We start from the raw sequence: 14,398 nt of genomic DNA on the forward strand, positions 1-14,398 counted from the left end.
AATCGTTGATGGTCACTAACAGCAATGCCTTAAGGTTAAATTCCTCCTGTCTGTGCTCATCCCACGTACGTACACCGTTTCCATTCCACAGCTGTAAAAGTTCTTCAACTAATGGCCTTAGGTACACATCAATTTCGTTGCCGGGTTGCTTAGGGCCTTGGATGAGAACTGACATCATAATGAACTTCCACTTCATGCACATCCAAGGAGGAAGGTTATACATACATACAGTCATGGGCCAGGTGCTATGATTGCTGCTCTGCTCCCCGAAAGGATTAATGCCATCCGTGCTTAAAGCAAATCATACATTCCTTGGGTCCTTTGCAAACTCATCCCAGTACTTTCTCTCGATTTTTCTCCACTGCGACCCGTCAGCGGGTGCTCTCAACTTCCCATCTTTCTTTCGGTTCTCACTGTGCCATCGCATCAACTTGGCATGCTCTTCATTTCTGAACAGACGTTTCAACCGTGGTATTATAGGAGCATACCACATCACCTTCGCAGGAACCCTCTTCCTGGGGGGCTCGCCGTCAACATCACCAGGGTCATCTCGTCCGATCTTATACTGCAATGCACCGCATACCTGGCATGCGTTCAGATCCTTGTATGCACCGCGGTAGAGGATGCAGTCATTAGGGCATGCATGTATCTTCTCCACCTCCAATCCTAGAGGGCATACGACCTTCTTTGTTGCGTATGTACTGTCGGGCAATTCGTTATCCTTTGGAAGCTTCTTCTTCAATATTTTCAGTAGCTTCTCAAATCCTTTGTCAGCCACAGCATTCTCTGCCTTCCACTGCAGCAATTCCAGTACGGTACCGAGCTTTGTGTTGCCATCTTCGCAATTGGGGTATAACCCTTTTTTGTGATCCTCTAACATGCGATCGAACTTCAGCTTCTCCTTTTGACTAATGCATTGCGTCCTTGCATTGACAATGACCCGGCGGAGATCATCATCATCGGGCACATTGTCTGGTTCCTCTTGATCTTCAGCAGCTTCACCCGTTGCAGCATCATTGGGCACATCGTCTGGTTCCTCTTGATCTTCACCAGCTCCCCCCGTTGCAGCATCACCGTATTTAGGGGGCACATAGTTGTCATCGTACTCTTCTTCTTCACCGTCTTCCATCATAACCCCTATTTCTCCGTGCCTCGTCCAAACATTATAGTGTGGCATGAAACCCTTGTAAAGCAGGTGGGAGTGAAGGATTTTCCGGTTAGAGTAAGACCTCGTATTCCCACATTCAGTGCATGGACAACACATAAAACCATTCTGCTTGTTTGCCTCAGCCACATCGAGAAACTCATGCACGCCCTTAATGTACTCGCAGGTGTGTCTGTCACCGTACATCCATTGCCGGTTCATCTGCGTGCATTATATATAATTAAGTGTCCATACTAATAGAAGTTCATCATCACATTAAAACCAAAGTGCATACATAGTTCTCATCTAACAACATATAGCTCTCCAGAGCATCTAATTAATTAAACCATACATTGAAACTATGTAAAACATTTCAATGCAAAAACAAATGCGATCATAATCGCAACCAAGGTAACAATTGATCCAAAGGCATAATGATACCAAGCCTCAGTATGAATGGCATATTTTCTAATCTTTCTAATCTTCAAGCGCATTGCATCCATCTTGATCTTGTGATCATCGATGACATCCGCAACATGCAACTCCAATATCATCTTCTCCTCCTCAATTTTTTTTATTTTTTCCTTCAACAAATTGTTTTCTTCTTCAACTAAATTTAACTTCTCGACAATAGGGTCGGTTGGCATTTCTGATTCACATACATCCTACATAAATAAAATCTATGTCACGTTGGTCGGCATAATTTTCATAAACAATAAATGAACCAATAGTTATAAAGATAATATATATACCACATCCGAATCATAGACATGACGAGGGCCGACGGGGGCAGATACCAAAACCATCGCACTATATAAGATGCAATAATAAAAGTAAGAAAATAATACAAGTATCTATGTAAACATACAAGTAAGAATATTTTTCCTTTCACAAAGAAGATAAGAACAAGAGGCTCACCACAGTGGTGCCGGCGATGAGCTCGGCGCGGGTGATCGACGGCGGTGAAGACGGGGACGGGGCGTGACGGACCGCTAAACCTAGACAAATATTATGGAAAATGGAGCTTGGAGGTCGAACTTGGAGAGGAGAAAGCATAAGTAGTATGGCTCGGGCATTCCATCAAACATCTTGTGTGCATAGGAGGTGAGCTAGAGCACCACCAAGCCCTCTCCCCCTCGGCCAGAGAAAAACAGAGCACTGGGGTGCTCTGCTCGCGAGCGAGGGGTATATATAGGCACCTCATTGGTCCCGGTTGGTGACATGAGCCGGGACTAAAGGGGAGCCTTTGGTCCCGGTTCAAGCCACGAACCGGGACCAATGGTGGTGGGCCAGGAGCGAGGCCCATTGGTCTCGGTTCATCCCACTAACCGGGACCAAAAGGTCCAGATGAACTGGGACCAATGGCCCACGTGGCCCGGCCGGCCCCCTGGGCTCACGAACCAGGACCAATGCCCACATTGGTCCCGGTTCTGGACTGAACCGGGACTAATGGGCTGACCCGGCCTGGACCAAAGCCCTGTTTTCTACTAGTGTGTGTTGCCATCTTATGATGTCTGAGTAGATTTTCTTTGAAATATCGGTAACTGGTGAATTGCTATGATTGGTTTAATTTGCTTGTGGCTATGTTGATGTCCTTTGGTGCCCATCATATTAGCGCACACGTGGATCACACCATAGGGTTAGTTGTATGTTGATAGGACTATGTATTGGAGGGCAAGAGTGATAGAAGCTTCAACCTAGCATAAAAATTGACGCATACGAGAGTGAAGGGGGACCAATATATCTTAATGCTATGGTTGGGTTTTACCTTAATGAAGTTAGTAGTCGCGGATGCTTGCTAATAGTTCCAATCAGAAGTGCATAGAATTGCAAGTCAGGGATGACATGCTAGCAGTGGCCTCTCCCACATAAAACTTGCTATTGGTCTAGTAACGTAGTCAATTGCTTAGGGACAATTTCGCAACCCCTACCACCACTTCTCCACACTCGCTATACTAACTTTATTTGCTTCTTTACCTAAGCAGCCCCTAGTTTTTATTTACCTGCTCTTTATACTCTTGCAAACCTATCCCACAACACCTACAAAGTACTTCTAGTATTATACTTGTCCTAGGAAAAGCAAACATCAAGCGTGCATAGAGTTGTATCGATGGTCGATAGAACTTTAGGGAATATTTGTTCTACCTTTAGCTCCTCGTTGGACACTCTTACTTATCGAAAGAGGCTACAATTTATCCCCTATACTTGTGGGTTATCAAGACCTTTTTCTGGCGCCGTTGCCGGGGAGCAATAGCGTGGGGTGAATATTCTCATGTGTGCTTGTTTACTTTATCACTAAGTAGATTTTATTTTCTTTTCTAAGTTGTTCTCTATCTTTAGTTATGGATATGGAACACGAAATACCAAAAAAATTAGGTGTACTTGCTACTCATGGAGATGGGGAACCTCTCATTATGTGAAATTACTACTTTAATAATCCTGAGAAAACCCCATTCAATTATATGATGGGAGAGACGTTGGGTCAACGTGAATACTTTAGGAATTATCGCTTGACACAAAATGGAAACAATTATGGGATCAAATTTAGATGTTGCGTTGATATGCTCGGCAACTATGATTGAGATATGATTATACTTGTTGCTCTAGGATGAAGGCTCCACACCTTCCCTTTTCATGCAAATTTAATGATAATGAAACCTTAGCTTCTTATGCTAATGGTATATATGATTACTATGATGTTGAACAATTTGAAGAATTTGTTGCTTTTAAGGGTGCTTACGAAAATGAATCTTTGTTTGAAAAGTATGAACCTTTTGATGATGATGTTTATGTTGGGGATCGTAGCAGAAATTAAAAAAATTCTACGCATCACCAAGACCAATCTATGGAGTACTCTAGCAACGAGACGGGTAGGAGTGCATCTACATACCCTTGTAGATCGCGAGCGGAAGCGTTCAAGTGAACGGGGTTGATGGAGTCGTACTCGTCGTGATCCAAATCACCGATGACCGAGTGCCGAACGGATGGCACCTCCGCGTTCAACACACGTACGGTTGTGGAAGATGTCTCCTCCTTCTTGATCGAGCAAGGGGGTGGGAGAGGTTGACGGAGATCCAACAGCACGACGGCGTGGTGGTGGATGCAGCGGGGTCTCGGCAGGGCTTCGCCAAGCTCTACGAGAGGGAGAGGTGTTACGGGAGGGAGAGGGAGGCGCGAGGGGCTGGGGTGCGGCTGCCCTCCCTTCCCCCCACTATATATAGGCCCCCTGGGGGCGGCGGCCCTAGGAGATGCAATCTCCAGGGGGCGGCGACCAAGGGTGGTGGCTTGCCCCCAAGCCAAGTGGGGCGCCCCCACCCCTAGGGTTTCCAACCCTAGGCGCAGGGGGAGGCCCAAGGGGGGGCGCACCAGCCCACCAGGGGCTGGTTCCCCTCCCACTTCAGCCCATGGGGCCCTCCGGGATAGGTGGCCCCACCCGGTGGACCCCCGGGACCCTTCCGGTGGTCCCGCTACAATACCGATTACCCCCGAAACTTTCCCGATGGCCGAAACTTGACTTCCTATGTATAAATCTTTACCTCTGGACCATTCCGGAACTCCTCGTGACGTCCGAGATCTCATCCGGGACTCCGAACAACTTTCGGGTTGCTGCATACTAATATCTCTACAACCCTAGCATCACCGAACCTTAAGTGTGTAGACCCTACGGGTTCAGGAGACATGCAGACATGACCGAGACGACTCTCCGGTCAATAACCAACAGCGGCATCTGGATACCCATGTTGGCTCCCACATTCTCCTCGATGATCTCATCGGATGAACCACGATGTCGAGGATTCAATCAATCTCGTATACAATTCCCTTTGTCAATCGGTACGTTAATTGCCCGAGACTCGATCGTCGGTATCCCAATACCTCGTTCAATCTCGTTACCGGCAAGTCACTTTATACGTACCATAATGCATGATCCCGTGATCAACCACTTGGTCACATTGAGCTCATTATGATGATGCATTACCGAGTGGGCCCAGAGATACCTCTCCGTCATACGGAGTGACAAATCCCAGTCTCGATTCGTGCCAACCCAACAGACACTTTCGGAGATACCCGTAGTGCACATTTATAGTCACCCAGTTACGTTGTGACGTTTGGCACACCCAAAGCACTCCTACGGTATCCGGGAGTTGCACAATCTCATGGTCTAAGGAAATGATACTTGACACTTGGAAAAGCTCTAGCAAACGAACTACACGATCTTTGTGCTATGCTTAGGATTGGGTCTTGTCCATCACATCATTCTCCTAATGATGTGATCCCGTTATCAATGACATCCAATGTCCATAGGCAGGAAACCATGACTATCTGTTGATCAACGAGCTAGTCAACTAGAGGCTCACTAGGGACATGTTGTGGTCTATGTATTCACACATGTATTACGATTTCCGAATAACACAATTATAGCATGAACAATAGACAATTATCACGAACAAAGAAATATAATAATAACCATTTTATTATTGCCTCTAGGGCATATTTCCAACAGTCTCCCACTTGCACTAGAGTCACTAATCTAGTTACATTGTGATGAATCGAACACCCATAGAGTTCTGGTGTTGATCATGTTTTGCTCTAGGGAGAGGTTTAGTCAACGGATCTGCTACATTCAGGTCCATATGCACTTTACAAATATCTATGTCTCCATTTTGAACAGTTTCACGAATGGAGTTGAAGCGACGCTTGATATGCCTGGTCTTCTTGTGAAACCTGGGCTCCTTGGCAAGGGCAATAGCTCTAGTATTGTCACAGAAGAGAGTGATCGGCCCCGACGCGTTGGGTATGACTCCTAGGTCAGTGATGAACTCCTTCATTCAGATTGCTTCATGTGCTGCCTCCGAGGCTGCCATGTACTCCGCTTCACATGTAGATCCCGCCACGACGCTTTGCTTGCAACTACACCAGTTTACTGCCCCATCATTCAAAATATACACGTATCCGGTTTGTGACTTGGAGTCAACCCTTTACGACGAGCTCTTCGTCACCTCCATAAACGAGAAACATATCCTTAGTCCTCTTCAGGTACTTTAGGATATTCTTGACCGTTGCCCAGTGTTCCATGCCGGGATTACTTTGGTACCTTCCTACCAAACTTATGGCAAGGTTTACATCAGGTCTGGTACACAGCATGGCATACATAATAGACCCTATGCCCGAGGCATAGGGGACTACACTCATCTTTTCTCTATCTTCTGCCGTGGTCGGGCATTGAGCCGTGCTCAATTGCACACCTTGCAATACAGACAAGAACCCCTTCTTGGACTGATCCATATTGAACTTCTTCAATATCTTGTCAAGGTACGTACTTTGTGAAAGACCAATGAGGCGTCTCGATCTATCTCTATAGATCTTCATGCCTAATATATAAGCAGCTTCTCCAAGGTCCTTGATTGAAAAACACTTGTTCAAGTAGGCCTTTATGCTTTCCAAGAATTCTATATCATTTCCCATCAATAGTATGTCATCCACATATAATATGAGAAATGCTACAGAGCTCCCACTCACTTTCTTGTAAACACAGGCTTCTCCATAAGTCTGTGTAAACCCAAATGCTTTGATCATCTCATCAAATCGAATGTTCCAACTCCGAGATGCTTGCACCAGCCCATAGATTGAGCGTTGGAGCTTGCACACCTTGTTAGCATTCTTAGGATCGACAAAACCTTCCGGCTGCATCATATACAATTCTTCCTTAAGAAAGCCGTTATGGAATGCCATTTTGACGTCTATTTGCCATATCTCATAATCATAGAACGCGGCAATTGCTAACAAGATTCGGACGGACTTCAGCTTCGCTACGGGCGAGAAAGTCTCATCATAGTCAACCCCTTGAACTTGTCGATAACCCTTAGCGACAAGTCGAGCCTTGTAGATGGTCACATTACCATCTGCATCTGTCTTCTTCTTAAAGATCCATTTATTTTCTATGGCTCGCCGATCATCGGGCAAGTTAGTCAAAGTCCATACTTCGTTTTCATACATGGATCCTATCTCGGATTTCATGGCTTCTAGCCATTTGTCGAAATCTGGGCCCACCATCGCTTCTTCATAGTTCGAAGGTTCACCGTTGCCTGACAACATGATTTCCAAGACAGGGTTGCCATACCACTCTGGTGCGAAACGTGTCCTTGTGGACCTACGAAGTTCAGTAGGAGCTTGATCCGAAGTACCTTGATCATCATCATTAACTTCCTCTCTAATCGGTGCAGGCACCACAGGAACATCTTCCTAAGCTGTGCCACTTTCCGTTTCAAGAGGCAGTACTTCATCAAGCTCTACTTTCCTCCCACTTATTTCTTTCGAGAGAAACACTTTCTCCAGAAAGGATCCGTTCTTAGCAACAAAGATCTTGCCTTCGGATCTGAGGTAGAAGGTATACCCAATGGTTTCCTTAGGGTATCCTATGAAGACGCATTTTTCCGACTTGGGTTCGAGCTTTTCAGGTTGAAGTTTCTTGACATAAGCATCGCATCCCCAAACTTTTAGAAACGACAACTTAGGTTTCTTCCCAAACCATAATTCATACGGTGTCATCTCAATGGATTTTGACGGAGCCCTATTTAAAGTGAATGCGGCAGTCTCTAAAGCATAGCCCCAAAATGAGAGCGGTAGATCGGTAAGAGACATCATAGATCGCCCCATATCCAATAGAGTGTGATCACGACGTTCGGACACACCATTTCACTGAGGTGTTCCAGGCGGCCATGAGTTGTGAAACGATTCCACATTTCCTTAAGTGTGTACCAAATTCATGACTTAAATATTCTCCCCCACGATCTGATCATAAGAATTTTATCTTTCGGTCACGTTGATTCTCAACCTCACTCTGAAATTCCTTGAACTTTTCAAAGGTCTCAGACTTGTGTTTCATTAAGTAGACATACCCATATCTACTCAAGTCATCAGTGAGAGTGAGAACATAACGATAGCCACCACGAGCCTCAACACCCATTGGACCGCACACATCAGTATGTATGATTTCCAACAAGTTGGTTGCTCGCTCCATTGTTCCAGAGAACAGAGTCTTGGTCATTTTACCCATGAGGCATGGTTCGCACGTGTCAAATGATTCGTAATCAAGAGACTCCAAAAGTCCATCTGCATGGAGTTTCTTCATGCGTTTAACCCCTATGTGACCAAGGCGGCAGTGCCACAAGTATGTGGGACTATCATTATCAACCTTACATCTTTTGGTATTCACACTATGAACGTGTGTAACATTACGCTCGAGATTCATTAAGAATAAACCATTCACCAGCGGGGCATGACCATAAAACATATCTCTCATATAAATAGAACAACCATTATTCTCGGATTTAAATGAGTAGCCATCTCGAATTAAACGAGATCCATATACAATGTTCATGCTCAAAGCTGGCACTAAATAACAATTATTGAGGTTTAAAACTAATCCCATAGGTAAATGTAGAGGTAGCGTGCCGGCGGCGATCACATTGACCTTGGAACCATTCCCGGCGCGCATCGTCACCTCGTCCTTCGCCAGTCTCCGCTTATTCCGCAGCTCCTGCTTTGAGTTACAAATATGAGCAACCGCACCGGTATCAAATACCCAGGAGCTACTACGAGTACTGGTAAGGTACACATTAATTACATGTATATCACATATACCTTTGGTGTTGCCGGCCTTCTTGTCCGCTAAGTATTTGGGGCAATTCCGCTTCCAGTGACCACTTCCCTTGCAATAAAAGCACTCGGTCTCAGGCTTGGGTCCATTCTTTGGCTTCTTCCCGGCAACTGGCTTACCGGGCGCGGCAACTCCCTTGCCGTCCTTCTTGAAGTTCTTCTTACCCTTGCCTTTCTTAAACTTAGTGGTTTTATTCACCATCAACACTTGATGTTCCTTTTTGATCTCCACCTCCGCTGATTTCAGCATTGAATATACCTCAGGAATGTTCTTTTCCATCCCCTGCATATTGAAGTTCATCAAAAAGCTCTTGTAGCTCGGTGGAAGTGACTGAAGGATTCTGTCAATGACCGCGTCATCCGAGAGATTAACTCCCAGCTGAGTCAAGCGGTTGTGCAGCCCAGACATTTTGAGTATGTGCTCACTGACAGAACTATTTTCCTCAACTTGTCGGAGACTTCATATCTCTCGACCCGGGCATGAGCTTGGAAAACCATTTTCAGCTCTTCGAACATTTCATATGCTCCGTGTTGCTCAAAACGCTTTTGGAGCCCCGGTTCTAAGCTGTAAAGCATGCCGCACTGAATGAGGGAGTAATCATCAGCACGTGATTGCCAAGCGTTCATAACGTCTTGGTTCTCTGGGATGGGTGCTTCACCTAGCGGTGCTTCTAGGACATAATCTTTCTTGGCAGCTATGAGGATGATCCTCAGGTTCCGGACCCAATCCGTATAGTTGCTGCCATCATCTTTCAGCTTGGTTTTCTCTAGGAACGCGTTGAAGTTGAGGGCAACATTAGCGTGGGCCATTTGATCTACAAGACATATTGTAAAGATTTTAGACTAAGTTCATGATAATTAAGTTCATCTAATCAAATTATTCAATGAACTCCCACTCAGATAGACATCCCTCTAGTCATCTAAGTGAAACATGATCCGAGTTAACTAGGTCGTGTCCGATCATCACGTGAGACGGACTAGTCAACATCGGTGAACATCTCCATGTTGATCGTATCTTCTATACGACTCATGCTCGACCTTTCGGTCTTCCGTGTTCCGAGGCCATGTCTGTACATGCTAGGCTCATCAAGTCAACCTAAGTGTATTGCGTGTGTAAATCTGGCTTACACCCGTTGTATTCGAACGTTAGAATCTATCACATCCGATCATCATGTGGTGCTTCGAAACAACGAACCTTCGCAACGGTGCACAGTTAGGGGGAACACTTCCTTGAAATTAATGCGAGGGATCATCTTATTTAAGCTACCGTCGTTCTAAGCAAATAAGATGTAAAACATGATAAACATCACATGCAATCAAATAGTGACATGATATGGCCAATATCATTTTGCTCCTTTGATCTCCATCTTCGGGGCGCCATGATCATCATCGTCACCGGCATGACACCATGATCTCCATCATCATGATATCCATCATCGTGTCTTCCTGAAGTTGTCTCGTCATCTATTACTTCTACTACTATGGCTAACAGTGTACAAATAAAGTAAAGTAATTACATGAAGTTATATGTTGACACGCAGGTCATAAATAAATTAAGACAACTCCTATGGCTCCTGCCGGTTGTCATACTCATCGACATGCAAGTCGTGATTCCTATTACAAGAACATGATCAATCTCATACATCACATATATCATTCATCACATCCTTTTTGGCCATATCACATCACACGACACATGCGGAAAAAACAAGATAGACGTCCTCTAATTGTTGTTGCAAATTTTTTACGTGGCTGCTATAGGTTTCTAAACAAGAATGTTTCTTACCTACGACAAAACCACAACGTGATATGCCAATTTCTATTTACCCTTCATAAGGACCCTTTTCATCGAATCCGATCCGACTAAAGTGGGAGAGACAGACCCCGTCAGCCACCTTATGCAACTAGTGCATGTCAGTCGGTGGAACCAGTCTCACATAAGCGTACGTGTAAGGTCGGTCCCGGCCGCTTCATCTCACGATGCCGCCGAATCAAGATAAGACTAGTAACGGCAAGTAAATTGACAATATCGACGCCCACAACTGCTTTGTGTTCTACTCATGCATAGAAACTACACATAGACCTAGCTCATGATGCCACTGTTGGGGATCATAGCGGAAATTAAAAATGTTCTACGCATCACCAAGACCAATCTATGGAGTACTCTAGCAACGAGAGGGATAGGAGTGCATCTACATACCCTTGTAGATCGCGAGCGGAAGCGTTCAAGTGAACGGGGTTGATGGAGTCGTACTCGTCGTGATCCAAATCACCGATGACCGAGTGCCGAATGGATGGCACCTCCACGTTCAACACACGTATGGTTGGGGAAGACGTCTCCTCCTTCTTGATCCAGCAAGGGGGAAGGAGAGGTTGATGGAGATCCAACAGCACGACGGCGTGGTGGTGGATGCAACGGGGTCTCGCCATGGCTTGGCCAAGCTCTACGAGAGGGAGAGGTGTTCCGGGAGGGAGAGGGAGGCGCCAGGGGCTGGGGTGTGGCTGCCCTCCCTCCCCCACTATATATAGGCCCCCTGGGGGGCGCCGGCCCTAGGAGATGCAATCTCCAGGGGGGCGGCGGCCAAGGGGGGTGGCTTGCCCCCCAAGCCAAGTGGGGCGCCCCCACCCCTAGGGTTTCCAACCCTAGGCGCAGGGGGAGGCCCAAGGGGGGGCGCACCAGCCCACCAGGGGCTGGTTCCCCTCCCACTTCAGCCCATGGGGCCCTCCGGGATAGGTGGCCCCACCCGGTGGACCCCCAGGACCCTTCCGGTGGTCCCGGTACAATACCGATTACCCCCTAAACTTTCCCGATGGCCGAAACTTGACTTCCTATATATAAATCTTTACCTCCGGACCATTCCAGAACTCCTCGTGACATCCGGGATCTCATCCGGGACTCCGAACAACTTTTGGGTTGCTGCATACTAATATCTCTACCACCCTAGCGTCACCGAACCTTAAGTGTGTAGACCCTACGGGTTCGGGAGACATGCAGACATGACCGAGACGACTCTCCGGTCAATAACCAACAACGGGATCTGGATACCCATGTTGGCTCCCACATGCTCCTCGATGATCTCATCGGATGAACCACGATGTCGAGGATTCAATCAATCCCGTATACAATTCCCTTTGTCAATCGGTACGTTACTTGCCCGAGACTCGATCGTCGGTATCCCAATACCTCGTTCAATCTCGTTACCGGCAAGTCACTTTACTCGTACCATAATGCATGATCCTATGATCAACCACTTGGTCACATTGAGCTCATTATGATGATGCATTACCGAGTGGGCCCAGAGATACCTCTCCGTCATACGGAGTGACAAATCCCAGTCTCAATTTGTGCCAACCCAACAGACACTTTCGGAGATACCCGTAGTGCACCTTTATAGTCACCCAGTTACGTTGTGACGTTTGGCACACCCAAAGCACTCCTACGGTATCCGGGAGTTGCACAATCTCATGGTCTAAGGTAATGATACTTGACACTTGGAAAAGCTCTAGCAAACGAACTACACGATATTTGTGCTATGCTCAGGATTGGGTCTTGTCCATCACATCATTCTCCTAATGATGTGATCCCGTTATCAATGACATCCAATGTCCATAGTCAGGAAACCATGACTATTTGTTGATCAACGAGCTAGTCAACTAGAGGCTCACTAGGGACATGTTGTGGTCTATGTATTCACACATGTATTACGATTTCCGGATAACACAATTATAGCATGAACAATAGACAATTATCACGAACAAAGAAATATAATAATAACCATTTTATTATTGCCTCTAGGGCATATTTCCAACAGTTTATAGGCCTGAAAATTTTGCTATATTGAAATATTTCTATGAGAATTATGAATATAATTTCGATATTGATGCATTTATTGAGAAAGTCTCCGCTATCCAAGAAGAGACAAATATTTTGCAGGAAACTATGGAAGAACAAATTGATGACACTGAGCTCATTAGATGAAAAAGGTGACGAGGAGAGCGAAGAACAAAAGGAGGAAGAGCAGATTAGCTACATGTGCCCACCTTCTAATGAGAGTAACTCTTCAACTCATACATTGTTTAATTTCCCTTCGTGCTTACCGAAGGATGATTGCTATGATCCCTTTGATTCGTTTGAAATATCCCTTTTAATGAACTTGATGTTTGCTATGCTTGTGGCCATGATGCCAATATGAACTATGCTTATGGAGATAAACTTTCTATCGTCCCTTATCTTAAGAATGAAATTGTTTCTATTGCACCCACACATGATAGTCCTATTATCTTTTTGAATTCTCCCAACTACACTATATCAGAGAAGTTTGCTCTTATTAAGGATTATATCAATGGGTTGTGTCTTACTACTACACATGATGATTTTGATGAATATAATATGCATGTGCTTTCTGCTCCTACTTGCAATTATTATGAGAGAGGAACTACATCTCCGCCTCTCTATGTTTCCATTACGATAAAATTGTAAGAAATTGCTATACTATGTATTGGCCTTTACTCGATGTGCATGAATTGTTCTTTTATGACATGTTGATGCATAGGAAGAGAGTTAGAATTTGTTGTAGCATGATATATATTACTTTGTGCTCACTACTAAATCACAAATCATCGTTAATTAAAATTGGCTTTGATATACCTTGGGATCCAGGTGGATCCATTACTTGAGCACTATATGCCTAGCTTAATGGCTTTAAAGAAAGAGTTGCCAGGGAGACAACCTGGAAGTTTTAGAGAGTCATTTTATTCTGTTGTGTGCTTTTAAAAAGTTTAAAAACAAAAAAAATAAAGAGGGGAACCTAAAAACCTTTTCAAAAAGAGAAGCGATTGGAAAGTTATGCATTGGAGAAGTGAGTGTCGACCTTGAACACTCGTGTTCATTCTCATGGAAACAATGTAGATTTTTTCATGGAAATATCTCAAAAAAATAATTTTCCCCTTATACAAATCCATTGTATTATAAAAATAATGTGCCAAGATTTGCCTTAAGGATGATTAGATTGCTTGTTTGGTTTGTGCGGTGCAAAAACAGAAACTTCGGCTGTAGTGCGTGATTTTACATTTTTTTCTGGAAAGTCAAATGCTTTTGAAACTTTTTGGACAGTACTTCCATACGAATTGTTTATTTTATCCTATTTTTTCAGAATTTTTAGAAGTACAAAAGTATGGTTAATGTTCAGATTACTACAGACTGTCCTGTTATCACAGATTGTTGTTATAGTTTCATTATTTGCTTATGTTTGAAGTCTTGTTGAGCCTCCTTTGACTTGGGGCCATAGAATTGTGATAGAATACAGTGGGTAATGTTTGATTATAATTATACAATAATGCTAGAGTAGTACATTATGGGATTTGAAGTTGTATGTACTAACTCCTCTAATAAAAAAAAGTTTTGTTAAGTTTTGTGTGGATGAAGTTTTTGAAAATCGATGAGGTATAGATATGAGAAGAATGAGGAGAGGCAAGAGCTAAAGCTTGGGGATGCCCAAGGCACCCCAAGTATATATTCAAGGAGACTCAATCGTCTAAGCTTGGGGATACCCCAGAAGGCATCCCATCTTTATTCGACAATTATCGGTATGTTTAGGT

This window comes from Triticum dicoccoides, chromosome 1A (assembly GCF_002162155.2).
Source record: "Triticum dicoccoides isolate Atlit2015 ecotype Zavitan chromosome 1A, WEW_v2.0, whole genome shotgun sequence".
Taxonomy (NCBI): Eukaryota; Viridiplantae; Streptophyta; class Magnoliopsida; order Poales; family Poaceae; genus Triticum; species Triticum dicoccoides.